Here is a 26,712-nt window from a genome sequence, read left to right as displayed (position 1 = left end):
CACTCAAAGCCTTAGCTGTCGTATTTGTAAAACCGGTAGAACAGTTTATCTACCTCACTCGGATGCTGTGTGAACGAGGGGAGATTATGTACGTAAAATACGCAGTAGCATAATGCCTGGCATAGGGAGAGGTGTAATACGCTTTACCTCTTATTGTTTCACCATTATTATTAGTAGTACCGCGTGTAGTAATCACCTCAGTAATAACCTCAGTTGTCTCTCATTCCACACCCGGCCTGTAAGATCCCTGAGGATCCCGTTCTTCACACTTCTTTATATCTGAGGACAGTCTTTTATACAACACAGGTGCTCACTAACCAACTCCGACTACCTTTTCTTTCTCTCTTTGATTCAGGCATTCATTTTGCAAATGTATTTATCACTAACAGTGGTCACTGGAGACAGACCATGAAATATGTCACATTCTGAGATCCAAGTTACTTGGAAGTATTTCCAAAAAATTCATACTGCAGCTGTAATTTTAGTGCAAAAAGCTGAACTAGGCTAGAGACACAGTGAGAGGAAATGATCAAAGTATGGGGGAGGATACACAGAATGCCCAGGTCTCTGAAGGCTGCTGGTCCCTCCTGCCGCAGCCTAAGGCAGAACCAGGAGGTATTAGGTCTCACTTATAAGCAGCCTTAGGTGCAGGTAGAAGACATCTGGCACAGGGTGTCGGGGGAGCCTCTGGGCAAAGAGGGGCCACAGCTGCTGGTACAGAATACATATCTCTTCTAGATGCAGCCAAGTGGCTCCTCATGTTTCTGGCCACGGCATGGATTCAAGGTCATGAAGCTCAGAGGAAAGGGAATAGTTTATACCTTGGGTTTTCAGAAGCTCAAAAACAGAGCCTTCTCTCCAAGCCTCAAGGCCTCACAAAAGGAATACAGCATATCAAACGAAGCAGCAGAGAGGGAGAACAGCAGCAGGCCAGCAACTGTAACAGCAGCAGGCCAGCAACTGTACCAGGACAGCAGCCTGGGCTGGTGGCCAGGGCGATTCTCCCACCAAGGCACACGTGGGACAGCCAAAGGCCCTCCCCAAGTGTCCCATGGGCAAGAAGATCGCTAGGGCTGCCTCATTCTGGGCACTTCTGTGTCAGGCTGCATGGGAGAAGTGGAACTGCTTTTTGTAAAAGAGAACAATAAACTCAGAGCCAAAGAACCTGAGATTAACCTTGAAGGGAGAGATGGGGATAGAGTAAAACTGAATGAAAGACAGCCCATGATTTCTACAACATCAACAGCCAAAAACACTTTTTATCTGCAAACTAAGCAAGAACAGAATTGTCAGAGAGAAAAAATAAACAATTCTACTGAACTTTTTGGCCACATATCCACAGATAAAGCATTGCTGCAAAACAAGAATAACATTAAAATAAGTTTCCAGTTTGTTTCTGACCTTTAGCAGCCATTTCGGTGGGGCTGAGTTGGGTGTTGTTGGTGGGGTGGTTATGAACTGGGGATGGAGAGGAAGCTGGGACAATGGACTGGGCAGCAGGAATTGGGGGAAGGACTTAAAAAAAAAAAAAAAAAAAACAACCACACGCACACAGATTTCTGAGATTCTCCGGTTCAGAAGATGTACCCACTCTACCCTGTATAATGATCTTGGTTTTAAGAAATCTAGAGATCCCAGTAGCTCTCTACGAAACCTGGAAGACCACAAAGTGAGTAAATCCAGAAAGCAAGATGGCTCAACATGCCCAGGGAGTTAAACCAATCAAGCTGAAATGGATTAAAAATGTCTTTCAGGAGAGAGACCTTTAGACCTGTGGTGACCCAAACCCAAGCACTCCATGTGGACTCAGAGGCAAAGGAGGGCCTTCCTGAGGTGGCCTTTCTACCTGCCAGCAGCTGATCCTCAGCTCTTCAAGAAGAGGAAACACAACAGGTGGTCTCCCTGCCCCTTTCTGAGTAGAAAAAAGGAAACACGTTGACACATACTAATTCCTGTCAGGCAGACAGGTAAAAGAAAGGAGAGGGAATAGAAGAGTTGCTTGAGAACAAGAGTATTATCTCTGCTTTTATCATTTACTTCCTTTTCTTCTGGGCTGTCTCTCCTCTGTCTCCTCCAAAGTAACCCCTTTTCAGTCAAAACTGTCACATCTCAGCTCAGGTCAGACAGGGATAGGCTGAATGTTAAAAAACACATCCAATGGGAGTGGGAACCTGGGTATGAGTGCTAAGGGGAAAAAAAGAGGTGTAAAATGAGTATTAGAGTACCCTCTCTATATAAATAGACACAAGGCCCGAAATCACAAAGCTACTAAGTGGCCTTTCAGAATCCTAGACTGCCAGATGCTAAAGGCACTGAGAAAAAGTCCAGTTCTGGAATTCAACAACACTTTAATTAGAGGGTGTCATAACCCATAATGGAGACCAGGTAGGAGTTCAGGGTCTGGGTCCTCCATCTCTCGTTGAGCAGGTGAGCAGGGTCAGGGAGCACAGGCACAGCCGGGGTCTGGACATAAAGCAGAGGGTACTGGGCACTAGGGCCACTGTGGTAGCAGTTTCCATGCTCAGGAGCAGAGGAATTGGGAAGAGGAGGGGAAGGGGAGGGAAGAGGGGGGAACTCCTCACTAGGAAGACTGCCAAGACGAGGCCTGAGCAGGGAGAGGCAGAATGTACTTCTAAAGATAAAGAACTGTGTAGTTGTGTGTTTTCAAACCTTTAATTTTATTATGACCCATATATACATTTATATATGGGTATATAACTTACATATAACAAAGTTTTCACAAAACAATGGTTAATCTTGACTACATGTGATATGCTCTGTATCTCCTCGGTTCTATTTCACTGAAGAGAAAAAAAGATGGTTATGACACTGAATTAAAACTCCAGTGGGTCAAGGCCCTCAGCTTGACACTGGTGTAGACTAACTAATGGGTGAAGACAGAAGCCTGGGCGAGCCCTGCTGGCCCCCTTACAGAGTTCAAAGGCTACAGTGAGTGCTTATTTTTCAGCTTCTGGACTTGCTTTTGTGTCCAAAGGGGATCAGGGAGCAGGGCAAGAAAAACACTGTCCACTAAGAGAGGAAAGCAAACTAGTGTTAACATTCCAAAAGCCAGAAGGACAGCTGCTGCTGCTGAACACCAGGTGAAGGAAGACACAGACTGTCAGCCCAGTCTCTGCTGCAACTTGATTTAAACAAAGACCGCACTACTGGGCTGGTGTCCCTGGTGTGCTTCTCTATTACCAATACGGAGAACAGAAGAAGAGAAGAGGAGAGGAGAGGGGAGGAGAGGCAAGAAGAGAAGAGAAGGAGAAAAGGAGAGAGGAGAAAACAAACGGGGAAAGAATTAGAGAAAACAGATCAAAGCTAAGAAAGCGGAGTTCTCAGAAAGCAAACGCCAGGCCGCAGCTCAGTGCAGACTGACAGGCAGCAATGCAGAGCTCCCTAGACTGTAAATATGAAGTCAGAGATGACTGGGGTTCCCGAAGCTCTCCCCTGCCAGGTGAGAAAGTACCCACGATTCTGGATCATGCACATCACCACTACTAGCTGTCTTTCCTAGAATGCACAGGCACAGTAGTGTCTGCTGCTGGGGACATAATCAGCTCTGCTGGGCTTCATAGGCCACAGGTGTAGGTTAACTGCCAACCTACCCCAGACACGTACAAGTTATCCAAAACACTAAAAACAATTTTTGTTTAAAAAATAAATTACATTATGTTTATTTTTTAAACATAAATTACATTAAAAAAATACCAAACATTCTTAACACATTTTCCTTCCCTACTGTGGAGTGTGCCAGAATGAAGAGATACTGTACCCTCTGGGGCTTGGGCTTCTCAGCGGATGTCCATGAAGGGCAGGTAAGATGCATCCTTCCCTCCTAATCCATTTGGCTCCTTGACCTCTTTAAAGCCCTAGAGACCTGTCTGCCTACAGCTAAAAACCCATTATTTTTCATGTCTTTCTTAAGTTTTCTGGGAAATGATGGTTGCCCAATACGACTTACAGTAACAAAGAGGACGTGCCTGATACTGTGTGGTTCAGGAAGACAGAGTGCATCGCTAGCTATCAGCACATCATGGTGCTGGCTTCTGCTCTGACACGATGAAGTATGAAACCTTTATGGGCCTCACGGCCTCTGCCTATAAGATAAAGGACCTCCAAAGTCTCCCCTGGAGATAAAATCCTACAGTTTTGGCTATGCCCTTTTGAGATTCCTCACCCAAAGCTTGACTCTTGGAATTCAGGGTGCTCCCTTTCAAATTTAAAATGCTGGGCTATAAAGCATTCTATTAAAGAGAAATTATACATTCAGAGACATTGACTAACTAGGTCAATTAACACAAACACTTTGGTCAGTCAGCTTTCGAACAAGAAGTACAAATTCTTGATAATGATATGATAACGGCTGTACAGGGGATTCTGCTGATGGCTATGTGAGAGTCATGTATCGCTCTGAACATTTTACGTTGTATGTTGAATTTTATGATAATTAAGCCTCTGGGCTCAAAGTGTGTTTGGTTTTTCCTTTATTGAGAGCTAAAGGGAAGTATGGCAAATCTGCCTTGGCTAGAAGTGACAGCTTCCCAATGGCACTTTGTCTAGCAAAGAGACCAGGCATTAACTAAAGGAAACAAAACCCTAGTGGAAACAATAACCAGTTGGAAGCATTAGTCAATGGTGCTTACTTCACATCCAGTGTGTTCACTACCGCCTTGGATGCTGCTGAGGGAAGGGTGCAGGAGGCTCATAGACATGATCTTTGCCTTCTGCCATTTAGGATACAGCAAAATGCTGCAGTTCACTCAGCAGACTTTCCCCTCCCTCCACTTCTCTCTCTCTCTCTCTCTCTCTCTCACACACACACACACACTGGTGCCCGCTCTGGGTTAGGCCCTGTGCTGGAAGCGGAGCACTCCCTGATGAAAAAGAGGTCTTTGTGCCAATAAAGCTTAATCACGTGCAAGAAAACATTCTATTCCTCTACCATTGAGTAAGGCCTGTGATTGGTGACTTAATTTACTATTAATATTAAAGGTTGCAGAATGCTAAGAAATAACACGTGCTAAGTGGACTACGGGAAGCAGGTGCATGTGGGTCTGGGAGCTGCTTGGTAGAATGTACACAACAAGTCAATCATGGGGCTCACCATGCCAAGCCTTGCTAAGGCATCAGGCAACTACATTCTCTAGCCCTTAACCCTGGCCTCTGTCCTCTCCACACCACAAACTAGGGATAGCGGTCAAAGCTGAAGGTGGGGACTGACAGGGGGCCGGCCGGGGGAGAGAGGGAGAGCTGCAGCTGCACGAGACTCGAGGTGGCTGATCTCTAGTCAGTCTGGCAGAGGGCAAAGAGCTTTGTCCAAATAGAAATGGGAGGTAACGGGCGAGCCAAACAGATTCTCTTTCTGGAATATGAACATAGCATTGTGCAAAACACAAGCCCATTAGGAGCCACAGGAAGGAGGCAGTAAGCAAAGGGGACCAAGTGGCATCCACACTGGAGTACTACCACCGGAGTCCCACTGGGGAGGGCCTGAAGCCACTGCAGAGCCACAGTCAGCCTCTGGGTGCCACAAGCTGGGATACTGGGCTTTACCTTGGACCCTGTCAGATTTTTCCCGTATGTTCCCAGAAATCTGCTCTCCCCTTACTGCTGCCATCAGCAAGCCTATATGACAACCTGATATTTGCAACCCAAATAAAACTAAAATCGAATTGCTTCTTAGGCTGGGTACTGTGTCATTCAGATTTTCTTCTTCCAACATCCGATAACGCTGCCGAGCACACAGTGGCACCATAGACAGAGGTTCTCAAGAAATGTTGAGTGAGTGAGTACTGGTGAAAATACTTCTGGAAAGAAGTAAATATACAGAAAAGGAAATGGTTAATGAACTGTGAGGGTTAATGTAGACGTTATGCAAATACCAGGAGAGGGGCCGGAAGAATCCCTGACTCCTTACATCCCACTTTCCCACGATTACATAACACTTCAAGGAAAAAAACGCAAGCACAGCTACACTCGTTTACCCTACTGGTCTTCCGCTCGGCACACTTGGCTGTGCAGCCGAAATACAGCGCGGGAGAGGTCAGTGCCGACCAGCAGTGCCGGTGAGGCTGGAGGACGGAGCACGGCAGAGATGCTCAGTTTCCATGCAACAAAGGAGGGAAACCATCCCTACTTAGAACCCCGTGTTCTGCTATAGGAAGCTGTGTGGCCACATGGAAATGCAGAAAACTGGAGCACATTTCAAGGGAGCAGTGGAAAATGACTCAGGGGCGGGGAGGCCTGCCTTTAAAGGAAAGATAAAAGGTGCTAAATCTGTACAGTTCGGCTAAGCGGTGACTAAGAGGGTGACAAGATAACAATCTGCAAATATTTGAGAGGTGTAAACACGAGAAAGGAGGGAAAATGCTTAGCTGGAGAATGCGGGGTGTAATTATTAGGGGAAAGAAAAATCTGGACAAAATATCAGAAAAACTAAGCGTGGGGATGACTACTGGGTTATAAATAAGCTTCCCAACTGAAATGAAAATGCTGTTTTTTTAACCGTAAAACTGAAATGTGGCAACTAAGCCCATCCCTCTGCTTAGGAGAAAGGAGCCCAGACCAGGGAGCTGGTATATTGTTTTCTACATTTTGGGAAAGATTTCTTGAATAATATTCAAATTTAAGTATCTCTGCTTTAAATGCTACTCCCTAAAATTTTAGCACATTTTTTGGTTGATCAAACCAGACAAAATGGCTGTCCTGGTGGGACTTCCAGAACAAACGCTAGCATTATCTGCTAGTAGGTGCCACGTCCCTGGCTGACAGCTAAAGTGGGGCTGGGTACAGAGCTGGGTAACAGCTGGGAAAGGGATGGGAGACTACACCATCTCATCTAGCAGGACAGCTTCATCCTTTGCCTTTAAGACCCTGGGTAAAAATGCTGTAAAAGTTTCCCAGATGGAAACTGTAGACACCTCTCCCTTCTTTTTAAATACACAGTCCCCTGGAGTAAACGTCAAGGACAAGGCAAGGCACAGAAAGAACACCAAAATAAGCTTCCTGTCACACTGACTGCACTCCGATGCCTCTGCCTGAGTTCCTGCTGCTGCGGCTAGCCAATTTATAATTCACAGACTCTCAGCAGAGATGTTTTAGCCCCGGATTCAATTAGTTCCATTTCTATACTTTCCCTTACCATCCTCCTCCCCCCACCACCAAAAAGCAAAACACAAGTATGTACAGAGAATAAAACACTGAAACTCTGGATGTAGCCTTAGAGAAGTAACACTTAACTATGTCCAAGTCAATTTCAAAAATTCTTTGGTATTAACAACGTTTAGACAGCTATTTCTTCCCTGAGCATTAAGAACAAAATCCAGAACTCTGAAGTCAATGGCACAAAATTCAGAGGCAGACAGGCCATCTGCCTAAATTTTAAGGAATGTAGTTATCACCTGAATATACATATAAAACCAAATTAACAGACCACATTGTTAGTTCTCAGAAACGTAACACAGCTCATGCACCAAAAGCTTGCTCTCTCATAAGCTTTAAATCAGAACTAATTTGGAGACCTCAAATTGCAAATGTTGTCAGTGAATCTGTGAACAACTGAGAGCTACAAATCATCCCATTAGGGCCAGCTGGTCCTATATTGCTTAAAATGGCCCCAAAAGCAAGGCAAATGGTGGACCAGTTGGTTCCTAAGAGTGAGTTCTACATGACATGAGGCCTTGACTTGGATTAAAAGGGTCAGAAATGAAACAAGAATTCTGCATGGTCTCAAATTCTTTTTTCTCTCCCTTGCTCTCTGAACTGCTGTTGTTACCTCAGGGGAGGCAGCATCTTGCGGGCCAATTTTGGAACATGTCACTGCTAAAGCTCTTTCGGGGATCAGAATAAAGGGATAAAAGAAGAATGAAGGGATCCTAATTAAAGGGATCCAGCTCCTCAGGTAGTAATTGTAGTCAGGGCATCAGAATTGAGGAAGAGCAGAGACCGAAGCTGTTTTTAGTTCATAATTCCAATTCTTAAGGGTCGACTTTTATTGGGTTGTTCTGATTTGGTAATGTTTGATTCATCTACTGAAAGACCAGAAGCTGAAATTAATTGGGAAGAGAAGCAATACGACCCAGTCTTCATGACGCGATGGGTGCTGTGGCTTCCCCTGAAGAAAGGAAGGGGGTGAAGGGAAGGCATCTACAGAAAGGAGGTACAGCCCCCCCACCCCAATCCATGGCTCTACTTTCTGTGGTTTCAGTTACCCACGGTCCAGTGCAGTCCAGAAGCCCATGATCCTATTTCTGACATACTGTCAGAAGGCCAACAGTAGCCTAACGCTATGTCAGAGTGCCTGCGTCATTCCCCCTACTTCACGTTATCATGTAGGCATTTTATCATCTTACATCATCATGCAAAACCTGAATATAGTACAATAAGATATTTTGAGAGACCACATTCACATAACTTTTATTACAGTATATTGTTTTAATTGTTCAACTGTATTACTGCTATAAATATGTTACAGTGCGTGATTTATAAACTAAACTTTATCATAGATGTGTACGTATAGGAAAACACACAGTACATATAGGGCTGGGTTCTTTTTTTAAAAAATTTTATTCTATTTTACTTTTTTATGAACATATATTATTAGCCCCAGAGGTACAGGTCTGTGAATCGTCAGGCTTACACACTTCACAGCACTCACCATAGCGCATTATAGGGTTGGGTTCTATCTGTGGTTTTCAGGCAGCCCCTGGCGGTCTTGGAACAACTCCTCCCTGGCTAAGGAGGAAGTGCTGTACAGTGCTTGGCTTTAAACATGTGTTAAGACTCTCTGATACAAGTCATGGGCGTTACACCACTAGGACCGGGCTGCCTTCTCAGATCTCATCTCCAGCTGCTGTTAGCCTGTTGACGGTGGATCCCCACTCTACAATTATCTGAGGTAAAGTAAATGCCAGATCTATGTGTATCCCCAGTATCTCGAACACAGTTGATACTCAGTAACTGTTTTTCCTAAATGAATGCCAGAGATGTTAAGCCTAGCAGAAACAGATGCAACAAACCTGTTGTAACAATGTCCTATTCAGAACACTTGGTGAGTTCATAAGGAAATCTAGTAACTTTATTTCTAGGACTCTTAGGCGAGTGGGTGTTCAAGGCTAAACCACTGCCCACTTGTAAGGAGGAGACATGGAAGGGATGGCTTAGAGGCCTTCTGCTGAATTTCTGGCTCAAAGTCTAGCCAGGCAGTGTGCAGAACTGGCTTCACCGAACTTGATTTATCATCGGCTTTAGATACCGAAGAATCATTCCCAAAAGGGGAAAAAAAATTCAGACGGAGCTGGTACAGCAGATCACAATCGGGCCAGCATCAGAATAACCTTTTATAATTCTCCCCATTGCAGAGAGGATCGCAAAACAAGGACTTTAAATGGAGGTAAAACTCTCACTGATTAACAAGATCGTTCCCTCCCTGTGACATCCTAAGAGCACGGCCATAAACAATCCGGCCAGGCTGTCTCTGGGGGTGTCTGGGGAAGGGGGGAGCGGGTTGGGGATGGCAGGCTGTCTGCTTCCCAGTACACAGATTTGTTTTGGGTTTGCTATAAGCAGCAGCCGCAATAACACCACCAGCAGCTTGGAGAGGAATGAGACAGGCGGGCATAGGAAAAAACTGTGCCGACCCCCAATTGCCCCTTGAGTTCCTCTTCAGTGCCCGTATCAGAACCACCACCTCATGATACGGACGTTACCTAGAAAACGAAGCCCTGGAGGTCCCAAGCAAGGGTGACAATGGTCTTTCCAAGGATGAGAAATCAACAGGGTGCAGGCTTTTCTGTAACACGGCGGCACCATGGAGACGGCGCCCGACAAGCACAGACCCCAGGTCTGAGCAACGAGGAGGAGCTGGTTTCTATGAGAACCTCAACTTCTGCTTTTTCTGACTTATTTTAAACATGTAACTTTATCTTTGAATCAAATAAAACTTAGATGTATTTTTTTTCCCCGCTTTCATTTTTGGCACTGAAGAATTCTAATCTTGGTCTTTTAAATTCCATGTTAATAGAAAAAGAGAATATGAATATACTGTCCAGGCTGACAGAGAATAGCCACAGGGTCAGGAGAAAGCCATAGGAAATACCCATGTGGATCCTGCAAGTAGAAGCTTCCAGAAGGTATTCTGACACCCACCTGGCAGCCAAATATGAAAGCTACTTACTTGAATAAATTTAGAGTGACTTTCCTAAACCAAGCTGTGTTGTGTTATTTGAACAAAATGCTTCTGAGATGTGTGGAGTATACTTCCAATCTATTGCCCTTCTAGAGCCTTCACTCAGAGAAAATTGTTCAGAGCTTCTCCTCAGTCAAAGTGAAATCCAAATGTCTGATCAGTACGTGCGGCTAGCAGAACTGGAGCAAAAGAAACCAGTGGTGTCAGGAACACTAAGACTACCCCACCCCCCAACCAAGGGCAATGAATAAAACTGACAGCAGAGAATCTCTCACTAAGAGCCTTACGTTACCTTACTAACGTAACTTAGCAATAAATAAACAAAAACAAGCAAAAAGAAAGGAATTCTAAAAGGACAAAGTCAAGGTTCTTTGAGAGCACAGGCTGATCTTGACACATAAATATATTTCATCCTTGAAAAGTAGCTTGAATTCCGGGCTGTGGGCTTTATTTTTTATTTTTATTTTTTGGTTAGCATAACGTAAGGGGTCAGCAGACAACTTCCTAGAGACTAAATCTAGCCTCGGCCTACTTTTGGACAACTCATGAGCTAAGTAAGAACGGTTTTAACATTTTTGAATGGTTAAAAAAAAATTGTGACATGTGAAAATTACATGAAATTCAAATTTCAGTCTCCATAAATGCAATTTGCCTGGAACATAGCCACGCTCATTTGTTGTCTATGGCTTCCTTCATGGTACAACAGAAGAGTTGAATATTTGTGACAGAGACTATCTGGCCCAGAAAGCCTAAAACATTTACTATGTGGCCCTTTATGGAAAAAGTCTGCCAACTCCTGCTCTAAGGAAAGCTGTCTGCTGGTTAAAAGAAAACCTACCCAAGGCAGAGTTCGACTTCTCAGGACTAGAACATCAGGACAGGTGACAGCGTAAGAATATTTTAAATAATAAAAACAATACTAAAAAGAGCCTACAATCCTGTAATAGAGAAGGCAAGAGGAAAGGAAACCTGGCTCAAAGGAGAGTGGCTGGGGCAGCTGACACAAATCACAGGCATATGCCCTCGACCTTCCTCTCCTGCACCTCATTTTGGCAATGTCCCTCTCTTATATGTGTGATCTTTCTTCCTCCTTTTTCCCACTTTCCTCCACTAGACTCCAATTTCCCCACCTAAAACTTACACCCCATAAGCTCTAAACTTGAAGTTTCCAGAGTTGTCACTCTTTGTTCCTGGCCACAATGGCTCCTCTCCACTCCCTGACAATATACTTGCGCTATCATACTTTCACAGAAAGCCTTCACTCCTATGATTTTGTACTCAGACTTTATCTTTCTACTGAAACTACCTAGAAAAGTAACTGCCTCACTCACCAGTTGAATAATCTCTTCTCTGTAGGAGCCCTACTGATCTCCACATGGCTCTCAGCACCATCCTGTAGTGCAACTCTTTCCTCTCTTGGCTTCTCTTGACCGGTGTCCTAGCTCTCTGGGCTGCATGTCTTGTCCCCTGCTGTTGCCCTCCCTTATGTCCTGGACCCCTCTCTTTTTATGGTCTGCACTATCTCTGGGAAGGCTTACCCTTTTTCACATTCTCCATCACTGTGATCCTGCAGAACCCACAGACCATCCTCAAAGCCCCAGACTCAATCCCAAATGGCTTACAGATATGTCTCCTGGGAGGTCCTGCCAATACCTGAAGCTCAGGATGTCTAAAACCAAACTGCTCTTCCTCTTCTTCCCTTGATCCCTGTTGCGGTTTCGGTACTACCGTCCAGTCTAAAGACCTCACCTCTGATTTGCCCCTAGTTGATCCGCATGACTCAGTGACTTCCACCTCTTGTCAATTCCAGGCATTTCATCTCCACAAGCTCTTGTCCAGTCCACTGAATCCTCTCACCCGTCAACGTAACTCTGCTTGTTGAGGTGCCTGTCACTTCTAGGCAAGAACCTTCTACCTGCCTGCCTTACATTTTGCCCTATATGGATTCTTCCTACACATAGTATCAGGGCAATTTTCCTGAAGCAGAATATGCTGCTCAGAACTCTGTCAGTGGCCTCCTATAGTTTACCTATTATAAAGTAAGAACTCCACAATCTGGCTCACTTCCTTGGAACCATATAAAACATCCATTACCCATTTGATAGCCCCTCAAATATGTAAAGACAGTACTTCTAGTTCCTCTTGTTCTCATGTCTTATTTTCTCCCAGCTAAACAGCCAGGTCCTCACAAGACATGGGTTTTGATTTCCTACCCTTCTACTCATTCTCTCGCAGCCCGGATAATAAGAAGGGTATCGTCAACAGGAAATACCTTTCTAGTTGACTTCATTAAAATTCTGATGGGAAGCTGGGCCACGTGCAATGGGGACGTCCCTTCTAACATGCTGCTGTGGACAGCCTCCATCGGAGGTGAAAGGTGTTGCCTCTGTGAGACTGCCTGGGGTGGAGGGGAGGTGTGGGGAGCCTGCATCCCAGCCCTCCCTCCCTGTGAGCGGGCAGAGTCACACTTCTACTCCAGGCAGGATGCTGCAGCGCTACAGACAGCTCCTGAGTGCAGGAGGAATCCCTGGGCTGAGGGAGAAGGGAAGCCCCCAAGGGACTGTGTAGAAGAGGCGGGGCCTGTCCTGGGGAAGGCTGCCCTGGCCTCCCTTCCAGCCCACTTCCACTCTCCGTGTCTCAGCAGAAGCCCGGGGCACTGTGGAGACCCTGGCGGTGTTGTGACAAGCAGTCTATTCATTTCCTTCTCTCATTCACTGGGCTCTGGGGGATAAAAGGGAACAGCAAATCCAAACCACTGCCTAGAATCCACTTTGCAGAATTCAGGGAAAGACTGTTCTACTGAAGTGATTATTTTCCCTGTTTGGGAGACCCAAGGGAAAGAACAGGATTTCTGCATCCTTTACTTCCCACTGATGCAACGCTGCAGAAACGACGATTTCAGTCATCACTACGGCCACTGGGACAGTGAAAGCACGGCTTGCACTTAATTGAGGCTTTTTAGCTCCTGTCACAGTGTGGCAACAGGGCACCAAAGCACCTGGATTTGAACTGTGATGCTGGATACAAAGCTTCAGTTGAAAAGCGGGAGATAAGGGAGGACAGAGAGAGAGAAAACCAGGTACTGACAGACAAGCTTCCTGATTTTTTGCAGCCGAATGAGAGATATTAACCGGTCTCATCAGGCTGCGCCTGTCTTCAAGGGAGAAGAGAGCTGCTCTAGTGTGCTGCTTATTGCACAACTGAAGGACAGCCCAAGTCCCTGGGCAAGAAGCTTGCCAAAAGTCCTGATTGTTAAGAAGGGCATGACAGGTGAGGGAGTGGCGATGGAGTATGCGAGGAGGGAGTGGGGGCTAGACATCCGGAACGCAGCGAACGCAGCTCACAGGTAGGCAGCCTGCCCTATGAAGACTCCTGGTGCCCATTGCAACCAAGGGCACCCGTGTGCCTGTCTAGTGTGTGCACACCTGGGTGTGCTCACTCGCTCAAGGAAAAAGGGCAGTGGGAGGTCGGGGGGCAGCATGGGAGAAACTGTGGGGGCCACCTCTGAGGGCTGAGTTCATGGGTCTAAGCCTAGGACAGGAGACAGTGTATGTCGTAACAGGGCCCAGATCAGAAACTGCTACTTAGGAGGGGGAAGGACTGGGGCCATACCTACTGACCAGCAACGCACATACGTACACTCAGTGGGAGTGTCCCACAAGGCAGAGACCAGACACAGGAATGGGTGGAGTCCTCAGCACAGCACACAGGAGAATACAGCTTCATTCCAAGGGGACAAGGACAGAGGAGCCTCCCTTTCTGCCTCATGCCCTTGACATCGCATCCAAAGTGCTGGGCTATCTGCCAGCTCCCTTTTACCAACCTGAAAACTTCACTAGATGTTGGCATGTCTGAGCCTTCTCACTCACTCCTGTTTCCTGCTCCTCTCCACCACACCCCAGCCCACTCCCCACCGAGCCTGACCCACCCAATGTCACAAGCAGAAGTCTTTTCAACTGAGGTTCCTTGGGGGGAGGTGCAGATGGTAGGAGAATCCCTCCCTCCTTCCACCTGCGCCCCGCCTCCCACCAGCAGGGCTTGCCCCCCTCACATCTTCCTACTGCGCCCAGTGCTGGGGTCCCTGTGGCTCATGAGGAGGACCTAAATTACAAGAAATGTGTCTGGGTGAGCATCTCTGTAGGGAATTTTGTGGACTCTGGGAAACTGTGTACTTTGTGGTTGCCTGCTTTATGTAACTATATTTTTCGGTTTCCATAGTTTTTGTCATTAAAGTAACAGTAGGTCTTCTAAAAATATAAAGCAAAATGGACAGTTATGGATGCAGTTCTTTCTTTCTGGGGCCTCCCTCCAAAGTCTAGCAAGTGCCTGGATGTCCCCTGGCCCAAATGGACCCCCTGGGGTCAGGAGGCAATGAGATTTCCCTGCACAAGGAATTCTTCGGCTACAACTGTGGGTGCAGGGGGGAAAGGAGGAGGCTCTTTCCATCTCACACAGCCGTCCAGGGAGGAGACACCAACTCCTGAATGGCAAACAGGACAGTTGTCAGCAAAAAAGGGTGGGGGAGTGAGGAGGCCAATTCCACAGCATTAAAAGCAAGAGAAAAACAAAAACAGAGAAGTGTTTCATATGGAGGCTGTTTCCCCCAGTGTCACTAAGCTGGAAAACCCTACATTCTGTAATTCACCCACCCTTAGCATACAGCTGTTTGTGCCTGGGTCGGGAGAAAAAGGTGAATCCTTTTGGAAGGGGAAGAAGGGATTTTTCCCAGCCAGCCTGGAACCACAAGGAGCTCAATCACCTAAATGATGTCACATTTTGGGCTGCCACAAAAAGCGGACTCACTTTTCTAGTAGAAAACCAACGTGCTCCCTAGACAGTGGAGGAGAACACAATCAGACTGCAGCTCCGAAGTGAGCTGAGGCCGACCCCACAGAAAGAGAGCCCCACGCCGAATTCCTGTCTTCAAGGAGAACAGGGTCAAAGGAGGCTGGGAGAACCCTGAGGCACTGCGTTGGGTCCAAACCCCCGAAGTCACCTTGTGTACACTGAGAAGAGAGCCGGCACTTACAATTGGAAAGGGCCTCAGCTTTCCTACTTCTCTGTTAGTGGCGTTCTGGCTGAGACTCTGTAATGTATTAATCTCTGTAGATGAGTGATGCGGTTTAAAATACTGCAGGGTTTGGCTGCCATTCCCTCCCCTGGGGTCTCAAAATAACTCCACACAAATCATTTCTGCTAAACACTCACTCAGGCAGCTCTTCCTTGCCAGAACACACACATCTTATGTAACCAAAAGAGCCACGTTGCTTGCTGGAAGAGGAGGGCGTTCCCAGAGAGCGGTATTGCTTTCGGCCCCAGAGGCTCTGCAGAGCTGGGCTTTAAACCCATCTCTGTCCCTGGCCAAAAAGCGGGCACACAACTCAGGCTGGCTGCCGTGCCTGAGCTCCCTGACCAAGACAGCCCCCAAGGAGATGCAGGCGGTCAGATCTGTGAAGGTCATCCAATTTGGGGCTGTATCAGAGACAAGTGCAACCTGGATGTTTAGTGACCACGTACTATGTAAAAGGCTGACCCTGGTAGATTCTGGACTGTTAGTGAGGAACAGGAAGAACACGGCTCCTCTCCTTTAGGAATCCACGCAGTTCAGTGCAGATGACAGGCACTGATACAGACGAAATACAAAGCTGTAGGAGGGGCAGGAAGAGGGCGTTATACAACCCATGACCTTAGGTATCTTCCAAGCCTCCTCTCCTCCCATATCTAAGGACTCTGTGACATGGACCTTGCCTTGGCTTCTTAAGCCTTTCTCCTGGTGCTCCCCCCACCTCTCCAAGCCTCTGCTTCCAGAGCCTCTTCTCCGACCCTTCCTAAGCCTTGCAGCTTCATAGTGCTCTGTTCTTAGCTGCTTCCTGCTCTAAATCCAACTCCCACACAATTAAATTCACTCCCTCTGCTTCAAATTCCACCATTAGTTGGTGACTCTTAAAGTTTTAATCTCTAATTCTGACCTTCCTACTGAATTCATTTCCATCTGCAAATATCCATAGGCAACACTCAATGTATCAAACCTGCAAATGTTCTATTATTTACTAGCTAAAAAACAGTCCTCTTTCTTCCCCTCATCCTTCATTATCAAGTAACCAACAAAATTCTATAGATGAGAACCCTCCTAGACGGTTCTCAGTTCTGCTCTTTCCTCTTCATTCCCACCCTGCAGCCGTGTCTCTTGGGAGGACAATGGCAATCACCTCCTACCCATACTTCCTGACTTGAGTTTGGATCCTCCCCAATCTTAAGTCTTCACACTGTGGTAAAACCAACTGCTTCCACATACATCCTGTAGTGAGAATGGCAAGACACCACATTTAACAACAAGATGAATCTCACAGACAATAGGGTAAACTAATCTATGGGGAAGAAACCCAGAATACCAGTTATCTTGGAGAGAATGGCCATGAGGAAGCACGCCGGGGTGCTAGAAATATTCTATATTTTGATGGAGGTGGCGGCTATAGGACTGGGTTATATGCACATTTTTATACACATAAAAATTAACGCAGCTGTATACTTAAGATGTGTGTACTTTACTATGTAATAGTCATAACTAATTTTTTTAAAAAATGACAATGCATTACTCACCATTCATTGTTTCCTAGATCTTACCTTAGGAATTCCTAGGGGGGCAGGAGGAGAAGCTGGGGTCAAAGATGGGCTTGAGGGAGAGGCTAGTGTTTGTGAATCTAATGAAACTGCATGAAATCTGTGCATACATTTATTTTCTGAAGAGAAGACCGACAGGCTTCTTCAGATTCGTATTTGCTAAGAACGGCCATGACTCGAAGTTGTCAACAACTTAGCTCCGCAGTACAATTTAAGCAAACTTGCAGACACAGAGCCCTTCAAAGACTGGGGTATCTGACTTTCCAAACCAGCCTTTAGCTGCTGTCCCTCTCTGAGCTGACAAGACAGCCACATTAATCTGTTTTTCCACTTCTGAAAAACAATCCTTTCTCCAGGCCTTCTCTTTCCTTAACTGGGCACACTCTTTTTATCTCTAGTCACATCTGTGGCATTTTCTAGGAAGGAGGCCTATAGTTTTCCAAATAGCAAGGAAACTGAGCTACAGGGTAAGGTGACATCTAAACTCAGCTAAATTCCAGCAAAATCATCTGTCTGGCAAAAGTGGCTTGGGGCTGGGCGAAAGCTCAGTAAAGGCTGTAGAAGGAAGGAATGAGTGTGAACACTTGAATTCACTGCCACCCATGGCCTTGTGAAAATGATCGAGTGATGACAGTGGGCACTTGGGCCTAATCAAGAAATTTAATCACAAATGAGGGAAAGAGGGGTGCCTGGGTGGCTCAGTGGGTTAAGCCTCTGCCTTTAGCTGGGATCATGATCTCAGGGTCCTGGGATTGAGCCCTGCATCAGGCTCTCTGCTCATTAGAGAGCCTGCTTCCCCCCCACCCCCCGCCTCTGCCTGGCTCTCTGCTTACTTGTGATCTCTGTCAAATAAATAAATAAAATTTTTAAAAAATAAAGTAAAAAAAATAAAACCTAATACTGAAAAGGGTTAACATCTAGTGCTCTGCAGAAGATGGGGGTGGGGTGGGTGCCACAGTTTAATATAAATTCATTTATAAAGGATCTAGAACACACATGCAAACTTGGGAGAGAAACTTAAACTGCCTAGCTTTCCAGCCTAAAAAGAAAGCGAATGACGGCAAAGACACTTGGATATATCACTTACGCATTCACAGAATCACAACATTTTATAGCTGGAAAGAAACTCACAAATGCTAAGCCCCAACTCTGTATTTTTACAGACAAGGGAGCAGGAAATCAGAGAAGTTAAATGAGCTATATAAGGTCACAGGCCAACTTGGTTATAAGGTACAGATAATAAGCCATAGCTTTTGATAGACAGTTGTTCTTCCATTGAATCCTATCGGTTCAGGCTGAATGTACGTCATCTCACTCAGATTGCCCAGTGCCCTGGTTTAGCCTATGGAATTCTGGATTTAGAGGTCTCTCCTGGATGGATAATCTGACAGGCTATACTGGGCTTTTAAAAAATTTACTAGGAAATACTTGACAGTATCATAGCTAGGCTTACATAAAGTTTTCTGATATATATCAAGAGAATAGAGACTGATCACAAAGAAAGTAGTTGGAGCAACAACAGCCACTGTAACAATTTGAGTGTTAACTTCTGTTGTGTCAGGCACCGGACAGTAAATTAATTTACAGATTAACTAAGGCAGAGACAGGCTGAATACCGTGTCCTTGGCCAAAGAGCTTATAAATCAAAGATCCAGAATTTGGGCCTATTTCTGTGTCTCTAGACCCACTCAAGTGTCTTCCTCAAAAAGAAATCTATCACAGAATTCCTGAAGCTGGAGTAAGTAAGACACCCCTGAGATTCTCTTTGTCTACCACTCTCATTTTATACATGAGGGAGCGGAGCCAGGATGAGACACTGAGTGTCCTCTTAAATCATTTCCTATACACCACCTTCCATGTGAGTTTGCAAGTTCTGCTTGCTTGGATATGTGTGATAGAAGACCAAGAATGAGCTCAGCTCACCCCCCTCCCTGGTTGAAGGTGCTCAGAGTGACTGACTATAGAGATGTGACACTCCACAACATTTCTCCTTCGGACACAGTGACTGCGTAGGCTGACCAACAGATCACCAACCTACTGGGTTCCTTTGGGGTCCCAGGTATCAACACTCCAGACGAAGCAACAGTCGCTGGGCAATGCAATGACAATGCAGTTACAAGGGTCCTGCGAGGGCAGAGGCAGCAGAGGATGCCGTGGGAACATGGAGTAGGGGAGGACTTGTAGAAGGATTAACTTTGGCACTCTCATCTAACTTAAAGAATGCATAACTGGCCAGGGGAACATGTACCAAGGACCACTGTGGGGGCAGTCTACTGATATTCCCAGTGCTTGAAGGGGCAGGAGGGTGCTGTGGCACTTGGGAGGAGGCCAAATGTACCCATGTGCCCTGGCAGGTCACTCAAGTTCCATCTGAGAAGCACAGCCCAGGTCAGGACATATGAGAACGGATCTCTAGGAAAGCACAATATCGAATCTTCCTGCCACAACTCACTTCTATGTCAGAAAAGGAACCAGCTGAGTAAAACACAACTCACTGCTGCCTATGCATTCTTTGTCTCAACAAATTTTGTTATAATTTCATAAAATCAAAATAGATAATAACTATGCAAACACTCTGCATGTATAACTACAATGTAAACACAGCTTTTCATGTTACCGGATTTCTTTTTAATTACAAGTAGGAACTATTTGAAGACCTCTGCAGAGAAATTCAAAGGCGGCTGAAAGAGTAAAAAGGGGCCATTTTAAGGATTCATCCACAGCTTCCATGATTTGTCAGCTTCCTACTCTTACGGAGATGGCTTTTTCCAACAGTACATACATATACCAGGCAACAGGGACTGCAGGTCTGTTAACTCAGACAACTTTCAAAACTAAGAGTAGAGTGGGTTAAAGGGGGACAGAGATACTTGATTGACAGGAGGTCACAATTCGTTGGCAGAAGAATAAAGAACTTGTCTCAATGGAAGATCGGAATTGAAAAGCTTAAAATATTCTTTTAAAAAAAGAAACATTGTTCTGACATCCAAAGAGGACAAATCAAATTGGTCTCCTCCCTCAGTCTCCGAAAAGGAGAGGGAGGAAATGGTGGAGGATTAAGTGCCAGTTCCATCCTTAATTAAGCTGTGTGACCTTGGCCAAGAAAAAACCTTTTCTGAGTCTCCATGTTTTCACTTGTTACACGGCGACAACCGCCCTCCCAGCCTCACAGCACTGTAATAAAGACAAAGAACGTGGAAATACTCTAGAGGGTACGTATATTACACAAACTGATACTGCTAGAGGATAATCATCTGGATAAATACTAGCATATTTAACCATGACCCTAACCACTGCTTAAAAACGGCCACATTGGTGATTAGAGATTAGATAACCCCAAAAAGACACCTGTTGGCCCTCTTGGAAATATTTTTAGGAAATTTAGTTAATGCAGAGTAAACCAGACCTAATATAAAAGGATACCACGAAAAAACTTAGTATAGATAAATGTAATTTGGGCATACTTGCCATTCTAGTGAGCATGGCAGGAGTAAGGACCAGCCAGGAGGGTAGGGGGCACAGGAAGAGCGGGCCTGCATCTCTTAGATGCCAGGACTTGTTTCTGACTGAGGTTTGTGAAGCATGAAGAACAGACAACAGCTGGGAATTCAGGAAGAGAGTAAATCAAGCTGCTGTTATTCATGCTCCCGGAAAGCTACAGCACAGATAGCAACAAGTGATAGTTACATGAAAACAGAAATTACCTTCCTTACTGATTTTTTCCATTGTGATTTCAGCAAAAATTTTTTCATCACTCCCATGCCTGCCACTATCTTGTGCACAATACATCAGGGCACCACAGCAGCGAGCTTTCTGGACGCCACTGTCAGTACACATTGGTCCAGCTGAAAAAGATACTGTCGGCCCCTGAACCAGGAGAAGTTTTCAGTGTTCCCTCGGTTTCTACCTTTCGCCTTCTCCATTGCTGGTACCAAACAACAGATCTCTCTGCACGACATCCTCTGGGAGCACTCGGAAAACTGTGGGAATGGTCTACCGACGTGCTCAGTGTTCCTGATGAAAGAGGGTGCCATGGTGTTTCTGAGGGGAAGCTAAGATGCTCAACACCCTGCAATTCATGGGAAGTCCAGACAAGGGGGAACTAGTCCACCCAAGATGCCACCATGGCCCCCCCTGTGAGAAATATGCAACCACAGTCTTCCTTCCCAGTACTCCCTCACTTGCTGTCAACACTCCTTCCAAGATGACGACTGGCTGCACCCTATTCATGCTCTGCATTTCACAGTTTCAAACCCAGCTGCCCCGATCTCCTTGTTCAGGTCAGAATGTAATGATTTTGGCCTAAGGCTGTTGAACAACTTAGAGAAAAATAGATCAAATAGAATGCAATCATCAGAATAAGATATAAAGTAATTGTTGATTTCACTGCAGGTTCTAAGAAGAAAAATATGCTTCACTCCAAAGTTTTCTAGAGACTCCAAGAGATTACAGTATCATCTGAACTGATGCTTTAAAGTAGCTTTGGCTCTGAGTTGGGAGCAATCTGTTCAAAAAAGGTGTATTAAGAAATGTGTTCTGCCAGAATGCACGCTATAGAGTTGAGAGTCCATGGGATGAAACCATGCTTTATTACAAATACATCTGTTTGTGACCATGACAATGCCATCCCGTTTCTTTGTGCCTGTTTCCTCCTCTGTAAAACGAGAAGCTGAACAGTTTTCAGTACTTGCTCCATACAGGCTCTCAGAAGCTGCCTACAGGATGGGCCTGATGAACACAGTGGGCTTGATCACTGTGACCCACACCAGAACCTGATGTTCCAGGGATGACATCTGCTAGCCAGAACAATGTTAAGAAATAAAACATTAAAAACAACCAACAAACATAGGAAATCTGGGGATCCTTAAAGCCAGAAAATGCCGGAAAGGCCCATTTACTCTTTGCCAACGGGCCTGTCTACATTTGATAAAGATTACTCTTTGCCATTTGGAGAAATCTGCTTTGCAGTTTTCTTCTTCATGGTGGTGGATACTTTTTGCCAAAGAGATCTGGGACTGCAGGAGTAGAAATGCAACAACCCTTTGCACATGTCAAGAGAAATATACACATATGTACAAAGAGTCTGGTTTTGTTCAGCCTCAACTAAGATCACATACTCTTTAGCAAACACTTCTCTGTTTGATTTGCAGTTAGCTTGCTTACCCAGCACTATTTGGGTTTCAAGGCTTAATTTATTTGACTATATTCATTCCCTCTCCTCATCTTCCTTCCAGTGTAGCAATTTCAAGAAGTGAGAGAATCCATCATACTCCTTTATGTAAAAAGTACTTTGGCTTTTCGTTAGAATCTCTGGAATCACTTTTTCTTTTTGATAACAATGAGAAAAGGCATAAAGAATGCCAGTGCAGTTAATCCTACCTTTATGCTCTCTTAGTTTTTAAAAGTTATGCAGAATGATCTTACTATGCTCATAGGATCAGATCCCTGCAACTCACAGGTTATGTGCTGCCTAGCTGGTCAGCTATCCGTGGTGAGGGTCGGATGCCCTGCGGTCTCCAAAGGGCGATGGTACAGCTGCAGGATTGTGTTCTGGGTTAAATCTGTTTGTTGATTTCACCTAGCTTGATAAGATATACCCTTTTTCTTCCAAGTAGGTCTCAGCAGCCTGGCAAGGGAGCAGACACTGGCATTTGTGTTGATTTATTTTGGTTGAGAATGGACCCACAGGAAATGGTAGAGAAGCTTGTTCCAACCCAGGGAATCTTTCTGCTTTCATAAGCCCATAAAGATACTAAAAATGAAGCATCAGAACAAACAGAAGCTGATGATGTCAATAGAAGAAAATGAGGCTGATTAGAGAATTTCACGTGGCAAAAGTGGTATTTAAATTTTGGTTGTTTTGGTTTTAGGTTTTGCTTTTTTTTCCTTTCTTGAAAATGAGTACTTTTTGCACGTGTTTGCTACAGTGGCAATCAAAGAATTTAATTTTATTTGCTTTGTTATCATCACAAGTTTTCTTCTATTCTCTTACTTCAGCTTGCTTTTTAAGCAGCTCAGAATGAAGATACCTGAATCTAGACCTCATCATCATGTAGCTCCATTAAACACCACTTGTAGCTAGTATATGAAAAAAAGCTGCCACTGATGGACTGTAACAAGATTATTTTAGAAGTATACTTTGGTAATACGTTAAAACTTCATGCTTTTTAATTACCTAATCCTGCAAAGTAGATAAAGTATTTATTTCTCATTATCTACAAATTCAATTAACTATGTGGATAAAATGCTGACTGTGGGAAACCTGGAGAGGGCCCACATGTGTGAGGGTTTTACATGGTTCGAAAGGATGGGGATGCATTCAATGACTGCCTCTCGTGGCAGAAAGAAAGGAAGTCTACTCTTTATGGTTTGCAGCACCTCTGACAAGGACCTGCCTAGGCCTCCCAAGTTCATCCCAAGACCTGTCACCACTTGGGATTCCCCTGAGCTCCATCCTAGGATGTTCTTGGGCAGCTGGCGGCCTAGTATCGAGCCTCTCAGAGGTTGAGCCTTGGTTCCAATTTCACTGTAACACTGCAGCATCTGATACAATCCCTTAAAGCTCTCAGAGTCTGGCCCTAATCTCCCTCCTAAAATATAACTCAGAGAAGATATGACTAGATGGCAACCCGGTCCATTTTGCTGCATGGATCAACACAGAAGGACCATGGTGAATACAGATTTAAGTCTATTTTCTCAGCAAGTGATGCCCCTGGGGCTGAGAGCATACCTGACTGGCATAAGCCCTATAGCCAGGCTGACTGGACTTCATTATGAATTCATCTTTATTTAACCTCAGCTGAGGCCTTTAAAAAAAAAAGTTATGATACTCAGCCAAACTTCTGTACCCCATTCCATTTCTAGACAGATGTGATATTTTCCTTCTTCTTTTACTAGGGATCAGTGGCTCTTAATCAGGAGCTGTATCAATTCCCAAAGGGAGTTTGAAAGTACGTGGGGAACATTTTTGTTTGTTGCAATGACTAGGAGTGGAGCTGCTAATGGCATTTAGTGACAAAGACCCATGCTCCTGATCTGGGCAATCCCACACAGTAAACTTACTGTCTGTATTAGGGAAAGCCTGTGCCTCCAGTATGGCTAGGAGTCAGTGATGAGGATCCATTCTGCAAAGTTGAGAAAAACAGGGTGTCTCAGCCAGTAGCTGTGATATTGGCCCAGATACTGCCACGTGAGACTGGGAAAGGAAAGTGACAGAAGCAAAGGCACCGTTAGCCCTACCTTCTCCATCAGTCAGCTCCAGAGAGCCAATGAGCTAGAAGAGCAGGTCTATCTCTACTTCCCTCCCCACCTGATGAAAATACAGGGTAGACTGCTGGGAGAGAAGGGGTGGGGGCAGTGAGGCAGAACATGAACGGACTCTTCCACTGGTTGGCATCTGCCAAGTACTGAGGATGAAGTAAAAATCTACACTCACAGGATGCCTGGGTAGTTCAGTTGGGTAAGCCACTGCCTTCGGCTCAGGTCATGATCCTGGAGTTCCGGGATCGAATTCCACATCAGGTTCCCAGCTCCGCGGGGAGTCTGCTTCTCCCTCTGACCTTCTCCCCTGTCATGCTCTCTCTCTTAAATACATAAATAAAATCTTAAAAAAAAAAAAAAAAAAAGAAAACCTATACTCACAACATGACCGCAAGCTCAGCTTGCACAATCTCCTCATCACGGCAGAGCACTGTGACTATCAGTCAGAATCTGCTCATTCGACAAATATTTACCAAGCATCTACCACACGCCAGGCAGAGCTGCCCATGTGGGGAATACAGACCTTGTGGAGGGACAGACGGGCCACACTTGTGGGCCACAGTAAAAACTCTAGACTTTCCTTTGAGTGAAATGGAGAGCCAGTAGGAGAATGACAAAGAGCTACCTGTGCAGGTACAACAGTATCATCTGCCAGGGACAGCTCCAAAGCAATTCCCCAGCACTGTGAGGACCTGGCCAGCATGCTGCCCGTGCCAGCTGGTGTGCACATCCCGCTCCCCCAACTGCCTTCCAGAAAAAAGGCGCAGGGCACACGGCAGCGCCTGGGAAAGCTCTGGAGGGAATCACCCCCACCTTCTCACAAGCTCGTGGGCTGCTGCTATTACAATCACTACCATTCGCGATGATGTTAAATTAGCCAATTTAACAACAACAACAACAAGCCCCACACAAATGTAGCTTCCAATGGCATATTCATTTTTATTAATTGGCTGATTTAACACTGCCTCAGATGTGCAAGAAGAGTGGCAATCCGCGAACATGCCAGTGTGCCGCCTGCCCTCTCTCCATCCCTGGCCCCTCAACTCTCACCTCGGGTCCCACTTTCTGTGTGTGCAGACACATGCCAGGCGGCTGAGAAGTCACTGCTTCCAGTCTGCCACTCAGGCCTGGTGGCTCTAGAATGTGGACCCGCAGCGTCTGCTTCCCCCTGCTGCCTTCTGCCCAGACCTGAGGGGAACCACGCGAGGAAAGAGCTGCTGCTGGACAGGCCCACCTGCCTCGCTCCCCGTGGAGCAGACACAGCTCCACAGAGAAGCAGGAGGCACCCTGCACACCTAAGACTGGATGAAATGAGATGGAACAGTCCATCTAGAAGGATGTGTTCTATTCCTCTAGTAGCTTCACGCAGAAGCTTGACTCTCTGTGAGGAAGAAACCTGAACTGTGGTCTTAGAGGACTCGGTCAGTGACTTGCTTGCCAACCCCAGCACTCCAAGCGGTTTGGGGGAGTGCCCATGCTGCCTCTCAGGGCTGCCACGCATGGCTGCGCCCCACAGGCCCTGCTTAATTCCAGGGGTGTCAAGCGCACAGACAACGGGTGTTGGTTTCCTCACCTGTAGACAAGATCAAAGTTCAAATGCACTATAGGGTCAGTACACGGACTGAACCAGATAACCTACTATTTATTAAACATCTAACTAGGGGGGACTAGTAAGTGCCTACTAAAGTACGTCAGGAGAAAACCACTTCATCCAAGAAGCCTGTGCAGTGAGGGCCGGCGTGATTTGGTAGGGAGCAAGTTTCCACAGGTGACCTGACTCTTGAATCTGGACTGGTCTTCACACAGACTCTACCCCAGCCTGTGGGTCCACACAGGTCACCACGGATCCTCATGTCCCCCCAGCCTTCCACACAGAGCCCTGCGGCAGTGAGGAAGCAGTCAACACCTGTTGACCACAGCCATTAACGGCAGCCATCATCCTCACCACAGATCCTCTCGTCTGAGAATCCTGAGCAAGCCCGTCCTAGAAGATGGGCAACCTCTGCTGTACGCCAAGACTAGCAAGCACAAGACCACCATCCTGTTGCTGTTGAAAAGGTACAGAGCAGATGGAAGAGAAGCTACAGCTCTCCAAGGAACACGACGGTCAGAAACAGAATTTACGGGGTCAGATTCTCAGTCCATTTTAAATCAACACAGTGGCAGCTGTGGCATCAGAAGAACAAGACAGGGGGGATGAGCTATAATTCATCAGAGGCACATGCACAGCAAGATGGCCACTTAACTGGCTGCCACCTGCCCGGGACCAGTGCCTCAAAGACTGGGCTCCACCAGGACAAGTCCCAGGCAGGCTGCCGAAACCTCTGCAGCAGAGGACACTAACTAGTGTATTACGGCTGCCTCCAAATGCGATGCTGATGTGGTCCCAACACTGTCACCTTTCCAGTCTCATTGCTCAGAAGCGGAAGGGATGACATGACAAGGGACCTTTGAAGAAAAACTGTACTTGGACTGACTTTTTTGGGGAGTTGGGAATAGAACTCTAGGAACATGCCTTTTAATTATTAGCAGCTTCCCTTGGCCACGGAACAATGAGTAGCAGACTGGGCAACGCTAGTTTTCTGTATGGCCTCCCATACAGCATTTCCTTTTTTAGTGAAATGGTCTCTGTTGACTCA

At 45.8% G+C, this 26,712-nt stretch overlaps 1 protein-coding gene across 1 annotated transcript in view; it reads right to left on the bottom strand.

The window, feature by feature from the left end:
• Positions 1-26,712, bottom strand: part of SND1 (staphylococcal nuclease and tudor domain containing 1) — a 411,934-nt gene that overhangs the window by 98,959 nt on the left and 286,263 nt on the right. The window lies entirely within an intron of this gene.

The sequence above is a fragment of the Mustela putorius genome, unplaced genomic scaffold, assembly GCF_011764305.1.
Source record: "Mustela putorius furo isolate JIRA1106 unplaced genomic scaffold, ASM1176430v1.1 tig00003845_pilon_pilon_pilon, whole genome shotgun sequence".
NCBI classification, from domain to species: domain Eukaryota; kingdom Metazoa; phylum Chordata; class Mammalia; order Carnivora; family Mustelidae; genus Mustela; species Mustela putorius.
This window is presented reverse-complemented; position numbering and strand designations above follow the sequence as displayed.